Source organism: Haplochromis burtoni, unplaced genomic scaffold (genome assembly GCF_018398535.1).
Source record: "Haplochromis burtoni strain Fernald_Lab_line unplaced genomic scaffold, NCSU_Asbu1 Contig_495, whole genome shotgun sequence".
In the NCBI taxonomy this organism is placed as follows: Eukaryota; Metazoa; Chordata; class Actinopteri; order Cichliformes; family Cichlidae; genus Haplochromis; species Haplochromis burtoni.
The window spans coordinates 414,058-419,250 of record NW_024582856.1 but is presented as its reverse complement, the minus strand read 5'-3'; the positions used below and the strand labels follow the sequence as shown (position 1 = coordinate 419,250).

General features: G+C 39.0%; 1 protein-coding gene across 1 annotated transcript in view; it reads left to right on the top strand.

The window, feature by feature from the left end:
• Nucleotides 1-3,883: 3,883 nt before the first annotated feature.
• Nucleotides 3,884-5,193, top strand: part of kmt5b (lysine methyltransferase 5B) — a 14,171-nt gene continuing 12,861 nt past the window's right edge. The window contains exon 1 of the mRNA XM_042213904.1: nucleotides 3,884-3,894. The gene's annotated coding sequence lies outside the window, so the exon portion shown is untranslated. The remainder of the gene's footprint in view (nucleotides 3,895-5,193) is intronic.

Genomic DNA, 5,193 nt, shown 5'->3' with positions numbered 1-5,193 from the left:
CTAGTGACGTCAGACTGAATGAACAACCGGATAGTGTTGATTCAGTATGTGCTACAAAATAAAAGCTTTTCCTTTACAGTAGGTTTGTGGGCATTTTAATTTGAATTGTTCGAATCATGGCACTTCAAAGGAACAGCCTGTGATGTCAGAGTGCACATTCTACTGGAAAAACCCTTAAATAGGGGAGACATTCAACCAACTTTAGTGGATCTCGGATGGCAAAAACACAAAACAACCTGGTTGTTAAAACAAAGACAAGGCAGACACAGAGAAACGCAAACGCTGACGCATCTACAATGGCAGAAGCAAAAATAGAAATGGTCATCACACCAAAAATAACAATCGTGCAAACGCCAAAACCTGAGCTTGAAAAAGCCGCACAACCAAATCCTGAAAAGTCTCCTGTGGCACAACCACAAAAAGAAATGGTTGTGAAACCAAAGAAAACAAAAAAAGCAAAAACAGAAAAGAGTGGCCGAAGAACCAAGAAGACCAATTACTCGGGCATATGCCTGGACTTTTCTTGAAGCTCAAAACAGCATGGGTGATGGAGCAAACCCGAAAAATGAAGAAATGCAAGAAAACACCGAAGCCACTTCTGAAAGGGAAAAAGCTGAATCCCTCACCATTTCAAATGCAAAGGAGGACATGAATATGGAGAGAGAGGGAAATGTGAATAACCCCAGCAGACCAAACCCTGGGCCTAATCGAGGGACTTGGCAATATCAACCCAATCCCACATTTAGACCCCATCAGGGCAGTGTCCAGTTTAATCCCTGGCACGAGATTGCTGCTCTCAGACAGCAACTGGAAGCCTCCCAATACCATCAGAACTACCTTTACTGGAAAATGGTAGCTGCAAACAAGAGGGCCTCTTATCACCAGTTTCAGGTGAACAACCTTCATGCACAAATGAAGGACAACAACAGAAATCATGAGGAAATGATTAAAGACCTCATAGAGCAGCTGGAGGAGGCTTCTAGCAATAAGCCCAATGGCATCAGTGAGACAGACACTCTCACAAATGACAATGAAGCTATTGTCATACTGGATGAGGTGATGGTTACCCTGCAGGACCAAATCAGCCACCCTACCACCGAGCAGTGTGTGGAGTCTGCCACTCCAACCACAGAGGCTTCACACATTGACTCTGTAGGAATGTTGTCCTCTAAGGAGGCTGAATTTGAGGTCCAATGTAGGATTCAGCAAGAGCAGATTGAGATGCTCCAGAAACAGCTCCTAGCAGCTCAAAATCAGCTTGAAGAGCAGGCCATTAAACATAGGCAGGAGCAGGAGACACTCAACCTGGAAATCAGTGACCTGAAATCCCAGCTCTGCCCCAACAAGGCCCTTCATGATTTGAAGGTTGAGTCTCTTGGACAAGAGCTGAAAGAGGCCAAAGCTTCCTCACTTAAAATCGCACAGGAGCCGGAAGAACAAAAGTCCACCGATGCAAATGAAATGCAAACATCTGAGCCTCTGAAAGAAAAACACGCTGGAGGAGAGAAGATGGAAAAAGAGGACTCACTGCCATCCACTGCAATGTCTCTGCAGGAGCCTCTGAAAGAAAAAGACACCAGACAACAAGAAAAAGAAGAAAAAGAGGACTCGCCTGCATTGTCTGTGCAGGAATCTTTGCAAAGTCTACGAGACAAGCAGAAAATGTTCACTGTGAAGGTGGCTGAACTCGAGACTGAAGTTAAGAGCCTGCCAGAGATTCCACCAAGTAAGAAGAAGAAGAAGCGGAACTGTCTGCGTCCCCAAGTTCACCTAATTGGTCTCAACATCACGTTCTAAAAATCATATTTATATACAACCAAATTGTCAGTGAACATTTGAACCCCACTCAGTCAAGACAGAAGGCCACCCCTTCCTGAGCCCGGTTCTGTCAGAGGTTTCTCCCCATTAAGAGGGAGTTTTTCCTCTCCACTGTGCCAAGTGCTTGCTCATAGGGGATTTGGGGGATTTTTTTTTTAACGCCAACCACTGATAAGCTCACTGACGTCAAATTTAGGACTCAGCAAATATATAAATGGATAAGGAATCATCCATTTAAAACATGTTTGCTGAGTCATATTTAGTTGTATATAAATATGATTTCTGGGACACTAAGGACAATCACAGACTAATTTGGACAATTGGTAAAAAATAAATAAATAAATTGGAAAAAGTAGTTGTGTCATTGTTTCATGTAGATTTCAAATAACATGCCATTTTATGTCAACATATTTTTGTTACATTAGTAGTGCTCGTGGTCTTATATTCTTATGATCCTGTTCATTTGATGAGTATATCTTTGTGCCTTGCTTCACATATTTACTGCTGCTTGGCTAACTTTAGTCATGCTAGCATCAGCACGGGTAGAAACAGATACACATCAGAGTCATTGCATGTAGCTTGTGTTTATGTTCAGAGTGACATCTGATTTAAAAGCAGGCAGCAAAGGACACTGAGCAGCATATTAGATAGCAGAGAATTCAGCATTCTGACTATTTTCTTAATATTCTTACAAAGAACATAAAATTAAATGCAACAGATCTGAGACTTTGGTGGTTGATCCTTACACACAGGCAAAGGAAAAAATCCCCCTCAATAGATGGTTCACAGACGCAGGTCCAGTGGAACCCACTTTGACAAGGAAGGAAGCATCAATTACATAACACCTTTTTGTCAGCTCCATCACCCAGAAACCTGTCACTGCCAAACAATCCGTTTCTAAAAGTTTTCTAGAGTCAAATGTGAGGCCATCTGTGTGTCAGCTAAAGCTTCTTATAAATTAGGCCATGCAAAAGGATAATGACCCCAAGCACAGCAGCAAATCTCCAGACCTCAACCTGACTTAAATGCTGTGTATAAAGGAATGCTTGTAAATGTCAATGAATTGAAGCAGCTGAAGTAACTGCTGCTAACTGCTGGTTCTCTAAACTACTCATAGAATGATTGTGATATCGAACTAAAACAAACGCCTGAATCCTAAATTGTGGATATCCTATTGTGGTGATCTAAAATGTAACACTAAATGTGATTCAGAATTCCTTTTGTATATATTATTTTACATCTAGGAGTGAATATATACTAAAGAGTATATATTTTTCATTATGGTCAACAATAAAAGGGACTAAAATCTGGATTTAGATAGATGAAAGTCATTTTGTGCTGTCGCTTGCATTTATGTACTGTTGCATACATTAAGCCTAATTATTGCCTGAGACTGTTCTTGTTAAATGATGAAAAACTCAAAGGCACGTTTCAGCAGTGGATCTGTGTGAAATCAGCAATTTGCAAAAGTAAATCAGAATGTGGGCTGTTGATTCTAAAAACAGAAATTGCAAAGAAAGTTCAACACTTACTTAAAGTGCAATGAAATCATCTCAGCAGCTTTACTCATAAAATTATTGCCGTTAGCTGAATTCATATATTGTATCTTTATACACACATATACACACAACCCACTGATGTGGGTTGTACAAACATCAGTGGGTTGATGTACGAAGCCTTTCTGATGTATGAAGCCTTTATTTGTCAGTTACAATTTACAAAAAACAGTCAGTTAAATTACTGTACATGTGTAAGAAAGCCTACCAAGCGGTATGTTATCCCAGTGGAGACGGCAGGTGTTGTTGGTCCAGGTGCATTGCTGGATTCCTAAGGAAATATTTGTATCAAGAATGACTGTTGCCTACCAAATAAATAAATTAAGTTGTATTTTGTTCGATGTCTGTCTGCTGCCTACCAAATTTAAAAAGAAAAAGTGAGGACTAGCTAAGTAATTTAGTTATGCTAGTTTAGCTAACACTGCTATCAAGCCATCGGCGATTGTGAAGTGGAGACTGCAGCTGCTGAGGGTGTACTACTGCTGAACGTTTGGATGGCCGACAAAACGGCTCTTCCGATGTATTACATAGGCTTACAGGAACCATAACATTTACAAGGAAGCCATGTTTTACATGGAAGCCATGTCCACGGTTAATCACGTGACCTTTTGAATGTCAGTTTTTAAATTTAAATATGTTAAATTTGCTAACGAAAAAGCGAGGCAGTGACGGATGTTCGGGACCACTGTGTGCTGATTATTAATAAACAATATATTCCTATATGACAACATGCATAAAACCAGAACGGTATTTGTAGATCAGCGGGAAAATAGCGGGACGGTAGGCAGGCTTGCTAGCTTTTGCACAGCTTCATCGGGTCAGTCTGAAAATTAAAAAGAAGAATGAATGAACTTACCGTTATAATCAAGGGGGTTTAAATATGTTAAATTTCAATACATCAGATGTGATATTCAAGATGAACTGGATCAAAATTTTTCATTAGAGACAAACATAGATTATGATATTTAACACCAAACCTTAAGAATTCCTTCATAAATGTGATTTTGATGTCAACAAAATTCCCATTCACTTATCTATTTTTCACAGACAGGTATGATCATGTTGGCTTCTACTCTGCACATTTTTGCGTTTTCACCTTCATATCCCCCGTGCCACCTGCTGCTGGATCAAAGACTTCCTTACCAACTGACTGCAATCAGTCCAACTACTTCCAAGCACTTTTTTCTCCAAAGTGTGCCTTTCTATTGTTTTATATATATTCCTATGGTTTGTCTATATTCCTCTTGATTGTGTTAATTTCTCATTTTTGTCATTTATTGGTGCTGTCTTACTATTTATGTTTTATTCCAGTTTTAATTTCGTTATACATGTGACATGTGACAATGACAATAAAGGCATTATTCTATTCTATTCTTGTCTACAAGCATAAATTTCCCCAACATAAATCTCTGATTTGAAATAACAAAAATATTAAATACAAAAATAAATCAATGTTTTATAAGAAATGGATCTAAAATAATATTAATTATGCATCCAAACTAATGAATGAAAAACATCAGGAGTTGAGGACTTTTGATGTCCCAGGGTCTGTGAGAGAACACAGTACAGTTTTTGATGCAATTGCAATTATTTTTTTAAGGCTGCTACAAGACAGAAATGGACCAGATATAAAGATGTTTTCATAAATAAAAAATTTCTTAGGTATATGATTCATTGTCCTGTAACTGCTCATTGTCAGTTTTATTGGAATGGTAACGTTATGAATACTAATTGTTGGTGACTTAAGTCTTTAGTCACCAACAAGGTCAAAGACATTTAGGGTTAGGGTTAGGGTTAGGAATCTAAGACGGCGCGGCCA